Source organism: Macaca mulatta, chromosome 18 (genome assembly GCF_049350105.2).
Source record: "Macaca mulatta isolate MMU2019108-1 chromosome 18, T2T-MMU8v2.0, whole genome shotgun sequence".
NCBI classification, from domain to species: domain Eukaryota; kingdom Metazoa; phylum Chordata; class Mammalia; order Primates; family Cercopithecidae; genus Macaca; species Macaca mulatta.
The window spans coordinates 51,168,218-51,177,597 of NC_133423.1; the positions used below are offsets into that span (position 1 = coordinate 51,168,218).

The window sequence follows — 9,380 nt, forward strand, 5'->3', positions numbered from 1 at the left end:
TGAGCCACCACACTTGGCCATTTTTTGTTTTTTTAATTTTTGAAGTTTTATTTTGTTTTTAATTGATACATAATAATTGTATGTATTCATGGGGTACAGTGTAATGTTTCAGTACATCGTGTAATGACCAAATCAGGCAATCAGTATGTCTATTATCACAAACACTTGTCATTTTTTGTGGTGAGAATATTCAAAATGTTTTCTTCTAGCTATTTTGAAGTATACAATGTATTATTGTTGACTATAGACACCCTACAGTGCAATAGAACACAGGAACTTATTCCTCCTATTTAACTGTAGCTTTGTACTCATTGACAAACGTTTCCCTGTACTCCCCTCCCCTTATTCTCCAGTCTCTGGTAATCACTATTCTACTGTCTACTTCTATGAGATCGATCTTTTGAAGTTCCACAAGTACATGAGATCATGCAGTATTTGTCCTTCTGGACCTGATCTATTTCACTTAATATAATATGCACTAGATTTGTCCATGTTGTCACAAATGACAGAATTTTGTTCTTTTCATGGCTGAATTGTATTTTACTGTGTATACATAGCACATTTTTCAAATCTATTTATTCATTGATGGACATTTATGTTCATTCCATATTGTATTAGGCCATTCTTGCATTGTTATAAAGAAATACTTGAGACTGGGTAATTTATAAAGCAAAGAGGTTTAACTGGCTCACAGTTCCACAGGCTTTATAGTAAGTGTGGTGCTAACATCTGCTCAGCTTCCGGGGAGGCCTCAGGAAGCTCACAATCATGGCTGAATGCAAACAGGGAGCAGGCACATCACATGGCAAAAGCAGAAGCAAGAGAGGGAGGTGGGAGGTGCTACATACTTTTAAATGACCAGATCTCTGGAGAACTCATTCACAATTATGAGGATGTACCAGGAGGATGGTGCTAAATCATTCATGAGAAATGATCCAATGATGATTGCCCCCATGATCCGCCCCCCATGATCCAATCACCTCCCACTAGGCCTCACATCCAACATTGCAGATTATAACTGAACATGAGATTTGGGTGAGGACACAGACCCAAATCATAGCACATACCTTGGCTATTGTGAACAGTACTGCAGTAAACATGAGAGAAAATATTCAGAAACTATGCATCTGCCTATGGATTAATATCCAGAATACATGAGAAACTCAAACAATTCAATATCAAAAAGCCCCCATATAACCCAATCAAAATGGGTCAAAGATTCGAATGGACATTTTTCAAAAAGAGACATACAAATAGCCAATAGATGTATTAAAAAAAATGTTCAACATGACTAATCATCAGAGAATTGCAAATCAAAACTATGAGGTACCACTTTACCCCAATTAGAATGACTATCATTAAGATGACAAAAAAATACAAATCCTGAGGAGAAGCTGAAGAAAGGAAAACTCTTATAGAGTTTTAGTACAGAAATGTAATTTAGTACCATCTTTATAGAAACAGTATGAAAGCTCCTCAAAAAATTAGAAAGAGAACTAGCATATGATTCAATAATCTCATCACTGAGTATTGATCCAAAGAAAATGAAATCAGTGTGTTAAAGAGATATCTGCCCTCCTAAGTTTATCACAGAGATCTTGTGTATTTGAGTGTGAAGGTGCCTCGGAGGTCACATGTCAGGTCTCTCGAGAGAAGAGGTAGGCATGAACACTGCTTTCAGATGTAGTATGTAAGGCTTGTTTATGGTCTTCGTCTTTATGGCTGATGGGTAGTTCTTCCTTTACAGCCTTCTCAAGCAGGAAAGATTTGAAGATGCACATGTCCTCATCCACAAAGATTGCCCTGTTACTCTCACTTGGTCCAAAATTCTACTCTCAAATAAAATGTATGTGTTATCTCCAAAAGGAAATCTTGTCATCTTTCTCCTCACATTGACAATTAGATCAACTAGATGATTATTGTATTATTTAGTTCCTAAAATTTCTTTTCCCTGTCTACAATCCTTTGTGGAGTAATATTAACAATGACAACTAGTCCTAGGTTGGTTTTCCTTGGCCTTGGTTTCCCCACTTTTACACTACAGCAGAGGTCAGGGGAAACCATATATTCTCTGTGATTCTACTGAGCTTCATGATATGGGAAAACTTTTGTATTCTAAAATTCATGAGACTTAAAATTATCAAGTTAGTTCCATAATATGTCCATGGTCCCCACTGATAATGATAGGTTACCAACAACTATTTTTGACAGAATTCCTAGTTCTCATATACTAAAATATGAAGAAATAAGGCTGTAGAAAATCCAACAGTTTTGGGGGAAGATAAATATTCATAAACATTAAGCTCCAACAATATGATAAGAGATGTAGAATCTATTGATACGAATAGAAAGTCTGGGGGGTGGGGAAGAAAACTTTAACAATATCAGACTTATTTGGTGGATGGTAACCAAGCTCTCAAGAATGCAATTGACTTGCCTAGTGTTAGTGCTATTAGAGCCTTTGCTGTCTAGTTTTATTCCATTGTCTCATAACAATTTCTTTATGTAAGATTTTTGCATCACCCACTTTTACTCAGTCCTCAGTATTTGGGCTAGTGATAGTAATAACTATTGCAATAAATCAAGAAGTGTTGCTGATTTGGCAGATGTGAGAAGGAAAAAAAGTGGAATTTTACTCCTTGGCTTAATTGAATAAATGCAAGATCAGGTCACAGTCCATATCATGTGAGCAATGTGAGTGCTGATGTCTTCAAATTGACATAAGAATCATTTAATGCCTATCCCCCATCTCACAGTAATTAAGCACATTGCCTCCATTGCTCAACACTATTTCAATTTTCCACCACAGGTATTTTTAATTGTCTTGAGTCTTAAACCAAAGGAGAAAAATGAAAATAAAAGAGCTAAGAGCTTGTTCCAGTGAATGACTGTTCAGAGAGAAAAAGAGAGTGGAAAAATGACACCTATATGCCATACTTTCCAATTCAAATTAGACTTAGAGAATTTTAGGTATGTATGTATGTATTTTTCTATTTTCTCTCATTCTTTTTTGGACAGGATCTCGTTCTGTTTTCCAGGCTGGAGTGTATTGGCGCAATTGGCTCACAGCAGCTTCAACAGCCTGGGCTGAAGTGATCCTCACACCTCAGCCTCCCGAGCAGCTGGGACTACAGGTTCATGCCACGACAGCCCACTAAATTATATATTTTTTGTAGAAATGGGGCTTTGCCATGTTGCCCAGGCTGGTCTTGAACTCCTGGGCTGCAGCAATCTGTCTGCCTCACCCTCCCAAACTGCTGGGACAACAAACGTGAGCCACTGTGACAGGCAGATTTAAATAATTTTAAAACTCTTGTGAGAGTTTCCCAGTCCCATCTAGTACAAAAACCTTCCTATGACCTTTCTCCAAATGGTATTTTAGACTTGGTTTGGATATATCTAATGTATGAATCTCATTCTTTCATTAGGAAGGTATTTTCCCGCTCATTTTTAGCAACTCCTATAGATAAAAATTGTCTGATTATAACTCACTTTCATGTTTCAAGTGTAGCTTCCTAGTTCTACCTTCTAGAGAGGCTGAGTTGGAGCCTGGGCCTTGGGGAACCCTCTGAACACTTTAAAATTAAAGTAATTTTTCTTTTATCGTTTCACATGGAAGGACATGGAGAAAGGTAATTTCTATTTCTATATCCAAAACACATATGACAGTCCAGATTACCTAAGCTGGGACCTTGTAGCACTGTATGTATGCTCCCATGGAAACCTTGCTATAAATGCTGGCTTCATCTTTTGATGCTATTATGTTCTTATAATTAAGGTACATCATTGACTAAATTGGCTTTTGTTGGTTGATCTAGGGACTGAATCATTACTAACAATGAAAGGTATTACATTATTTCCTGTACAAATGCATTCTGAGCTCTATATACATGGTTAATCTGGGGGCTATCACAAATCCCTAAGAAGGGAACTGACTTGATTCCAGATTGGCCTGATCCCTGCACAAAGCAGAATTGTTATTTCTCAGGATTTAGTCATTGTATGCACATTTATTAATGCTACCTTAGGGTTTATCTGTGTTACACTTTAACCTATATTAAAGTAATGGTCTACTATATATTCAGGATTTTTTTTTTTTTTTTACATTTCTTGCCTCTAGCCTACTGGAGGCTTCCTTCAAATACAGAGTAACGGACTGGGCGTGGTGAGGTAGGAGGATTGCTTAAGGCCAGGAGCTGCAGACAAGCCTGGGCAACATGGCAAAACCTCATCTCTACCAGAAAACAACAACAACAACAACAACAACAACAACACAAAAATTATCCAAGTGTGGTGGTATGCACCTGTAGTCCCAGTTACTGAGGAGGCTGAGGTGGGAGGATCCATTGAGCTTGGAAGGTCAAGGCTGAAGTGAGCTGTGATCAAGCCACTGCACTCCAGCCTGGTGACACAGCAAGACCCTCTCTCAAAAAAAAAAAAACAAACAAAAAACTAATTCTGCAGATAACTAAGCAGAATTCTTCCCTGTCTTCATGGACCTGCCTGACAAAAGAAATTCCATAAACAAGAACATTTGGATAGAATGACAGCAGTGTGTATTGAATTACAGAGTTTTCTAAGAAGGGACTTCATGTAGCAGGAATCAGAAGTGTAAAAGTTTAAGCCATACACAGGCTTTATAAGAAAGGACGATTGAAGTGTTACCTCGGGTAAGTGCAGCAGAAACAGGCTGGAGATTAAATTCCAACCAATGATTAGGCAGCATATAGATAAGAGTTCCAATTAATGAGTTTTTAAATGATCTTTTTTCAAAACCAGTTTTCCACGGTTTACATAAAGAATGTAGACATAAACTGTGCAGTAAATACTCTGTCTTTACAGGCTTGTCTTGCCCTTTAAAAAGACCTACTTAGTGGCTAGCACCTGTCTGGGATCTGATAACTTAACTTTTAGAATATTTTTGTCATTACTAACTGATGTCTGTCTTGGATGCATGAGGTAACAAGTCCTACCATATCACCTCGTCTAAACTCTTTTTGCAAACAATGTGATTTATGGTGAACACCGGCTTTCCTTCTGGGAGTGTAAATTTTGGTAATCATGACTGGTGACACAGGCAAAGAGGACCAATGGGATCAACTCCTAATAAAACCTCTGTACTCTAAAGAACACTGGGAAAAAGCACTGCACATGTGCTGCTGTATTTCATTGCTAGAGGGAGAGTTCATTGTGTAACCACCCTTATCCCTTCTCCCCAACTCTGTGAGAGAGAACTTTGGAAGCCTGTGCCTGAATTCTGCCTGATGCATCTTTTCCTCTGTTGATCCTTCTGTGTACCCTTTTGTTGTAATAAAACACAGTGATGACTGCAATTTCCTTGGAGTCTTGTGAGTCACCAAACATGTGGGTGGTCCTGGGGCTCCTTGAAACTACACTGAACAAAAACAGGCAAATAAACTCGAAATATATACAAAAGTATGACTAAGGAAAAAAGACCATAGAGTCAACCTGTCCACCGCTCAAGTTAATGTTATTATCAGGCTTCACTTGAGTATGCAGTCTGACTCAGATTTTTGGCAGCAAAAGCAATAAGAAACACTTGATTATCACATTTTCAGAAAGGACAAAGCAACAAATTACTTGGGATGTGACATGGTTTGTATGTGCGTCCCCTCAAATCTTGAGTTGAAATGTGATCCTCCATGTTGGAGGTGGGCCTGGTGGGAGGTGTTCGGGTCATGGGGCCAGATTCCTCATGAGTGGCTTGGTACCCTCCTAGCGACAATGCATTACTGCAAGATCTGGTTGTTGAAAAGAGTATGGGACCTCCCACTTCCCTCTCCAACTCCCTCTCTCACCATGTGACACGCTGGCTCCCCTTCGCCTTCTGCCATTATTGTAAGCTTCCCGGGCCCCCCACCAAAAGCAAGTGCCAGAAATATGCTTCACGTACAGCCTGCAGAACCATAAGCTAAAATAAGTCTCTTTTCTTTATAAATTACCCAGCCTTAACTGATATATTATAGCAATGTAAAACAGACTAACACCAGGTGATCACTTCTTAGCAAGAGAACCCTAAAATAATTTTTTTCATGCAGAAATTGTTATAGGAAGTGTGTCCCCTCTTAACACGCTTGTTTCTATCAGCTTCTGTAACAGTGATCTCTTAACTTGTCTCCTAACTCACTGGCAATGCTGTTTCTCAGTTGTCTTCTCTGTGTTCTTTCTCTCTCCAAACACATTCCTAGAATACAGTTGTCCTGAAAATGGTACTAACTATAAACTTACCAAAAGATCAATAGAAAGAAACAGTTTATCATAGACAGCTAAGTTTATTAGACTTACTGTAGTCTAAGAGAAAACACTATCTTAGTAGTATCTCAAAATGGAAAAACTTAGGAAGTGGTCATAATAGGACCTTGACTGAGTGATGTGGGGATTGATCTTGCAAGATGAACTGGCTAGAACTGGGCAGAGATGATGACATAATAGTTTCAGATTGGTGGGCCTAGTGAGGTGAGGATCTTCCAGTGAGCCCGCACAAGAAGCTGTTTCAGTTGGTTCATGACGTTGTTTTCCAGGAGTAAGTACAGTCAATCCTCATTATTCACAGATTAATCATGGGTGGATTTGCCTAGTCACTAAAATTTATTTGTAAGTCCCAAATCAATGTTTGTGGCACTTTCATGGACATTGGGGATCACATTCTAGACGTATCAGAGTGGGAAAAAATTGACTTGCTTCATGCACATGTTCCCAAATAAGATTGAACAAAGCAACACTCTGCCTTTTGTTTCAGTTCTTATACCGTAAGTACCTGTCCTCTGTGGTCTATTTAATGCCATGTTATTTTGCATTTTTGTGGGTTTCTTTGTTAGTGATTTCTCTGTTTAAAATGGGCTAAAGGCATAGTGCTAAAATGCTTTCTAGTGTTCCCAAGCCCCAAAAGGCTGTGATGTGCCTTAGGGGGAAAAATATGTGTTACATAAACTTCCTTTAAGCATGAGTTATAGTGCTGTTGGCTATGAACTCACTGTGTTTTTTTTATTATTATTATACTTTAAGTTCTAGGGTACATGTGCACAATGTGCAGGTTTGTTACATATGTATACATGTGCCATGTTGGTGTGCTGCGCCCATCAACTCGTCATTTACATCAGATGTAACTCCCAATGCCATCCCTCCCCTTCCCTCCTCCCCATAATAGGCCCCAGTGTGTGATGTTCCCCTTCCTGTGTCCAAGTGATCTCATTGTTCAGTTCCCACCTATGAGTGAGAACATGTGGTGTTTGGTTTTCTGTTCTTGCGATAGTTTGCTAAGAATGATGGTTTCCAGCTGCATCCATGTCCCTACAAAGGACACAAACTCATCCTTTTTTATGGCTGCATAGTATTCCATGGTGTATATCTGCCACATTTTCTTAATCCAGTCTGTTACTGATGGACATTTGGGTTGATTCCAAGTCTTTGCTATTGTGAAAAGTGCTGCAATAAACATACGTGTGCATGTGTCTTTAAAGCAGCATGACTTATAATCCTTTGGGTATATACCCAGTAATGGGATGGCTGGGTCCTATGATATTTCTAGTTCTAGATCCTTGAGGAATCGCCATACTGTTTTCCATAATGGTTGAACTAGTTTACAATCCCACCAACAGTGTAAAAGTGTTCCTATTTCTCCACATCCTCTCCAGCACCTGTTGTTTCCTGACTTTTTAGTGACTGCCATTCTAACTGGTGTGAGATAGTATCTCATTGTGATTTTGATTTGCATAAAAATATGGAATGCTTCATGAATTTGCGTGTCATCCTTGCGCAGGGGCCATGCTAATCTCTGTATCGTTCCAATTTTAGTATATGGGCTGCCGAAGCGAGCACTGAACTAACTGTTAATGAATCACCAATGTGTGTGTGTGTGTTTGTGTATAGGCTTACAGGAACTAACCCTGCCTTTCTTCTAGGAGCAATGTGTTCAGTATTCACCTACTCAGTGTTTACAGTGACTTTATGTAACATAACCACTACAAATAATAATTAATTTATTTTTTGCCAAGTTTTCTTAGTGCCTTATCCCAGTATTTAACACAGGGACAATAAAAGCCGCTGCTTCCAGTTTTCAGTTGCTTTTAAACCATGCCATTAATTCCCTTTGCCTATAAGTGCTATGCAGTGTATGGCTCGGCATGGCCTTTTGCTTGGTCATTTCTTGCAATGAATAACTCTTTTTTTTGGCTCCTAGGAAGGTGATTTCAATGGAGTAGAGCTCAGAATGTGTCCAGCCATCTCTCAGGCACTGGTTTTTGTGATTCACAGTGCATTGGGCACCACTAAAGATGTATTCTATCTCATGAGCCCTGCTTCAGTAGCAGCTACAGATTTCACTCCTGCTCTTTCAGAGGTGACCAAACCAGGTGCCAGGTGACTACTAATTCTGCAGATTGGAGCTTCACCATTCTTTTGAAATTCTTTTTATGGCACAAGTCCAATTGTATTTAAAATTCATTCATATTTTGATGAAAAACATCAACACTACAATTTGCCAATGAGAAAAATAGTTCACAATGTTTAAATATAATTTCAAATCTTAAAATTGTTTCTATAGCTGTAAAAAATGATTTGACATTTTTATCTCCAATTGAATGAAGTTCCTCATCAAAGGTGACTATAAATAATTTGAAGACATCATCACTGAAAAGCAATTACATGGAACAATTACAACCTCATATAAAAAGTTACATTCACAGAAGCTCAAACTTTTCAGTAAAAAGGTAAAAACATTTTACATGCAAGTTTTACACAAATTACATATTTAATATCTTTCTTGATACTTTGTATTTACTGTTTTAAATTTTAGTGGCTGTGCTCTTTCTCTTCTTAGAGACCCCCTACCTGCCCGCCCTCCCGCCCACTGCCCTTCTGCTGAGGCCGCTAGTCCCTTCCTATCTGACATGTTGCCTGCTGAAGGCTCACAGCTGAGTCTGTCCTTAAAAACTGTCTTCTTCCGAAGGGCGCTGCCTTGGCCAAGCTTATATCCACTTCCTGGAGAGCACTTTATAGGCAATGACGAGTTGATGTGGGAGTTACAAAGGCTTCGCCCTCATGCCACAATTTAGAAAAAGTCTGAACAGCCATCCCAGTTGCCAAGGCCTCTGTCACACCACATCCCACTTCACCTCTGCCTCATTCTACATTTCTAACTTCCTAACAGGTAGTAATCCTGAGAGCACACCCCAGTAAATCTCCCACATCCAAATCTTTGCCTTAAAATCTGTTTTCCATGGAACTTGACTCTAACGACAAGAGTGAACTTAGTTTTCCTAAGCCCCATGCAGCCCAAATTCACCCAAACTTACCATAGTGTCCCCTTCAGATTTTGTCATTTTTCTATAGGTTGTCATTTTATACAAAAATTCAGGAAA

At 38.9% G+C, this 9,380-nt stretch overlaps 1 non-coding gene across 1 annotated transcript; it reads right to left on the bottom strand.

Moving 5' to 3' along the window:
• Positions 1 to 7,735: 7,735 nt before the first annotated feature.
• On the bottom strand, positions 7,736 to 7,839 carry LOC114673930 (U6 spliceosomal RNA). The gene has a single exon (XR_003724768.2). It is a non-coding gene; the product is annotated as a U6 spliceosomal RNA (small nuclear RNA).
• Positions 7,840 to 9,380: the final 1,541 nt, after the last annotated feature.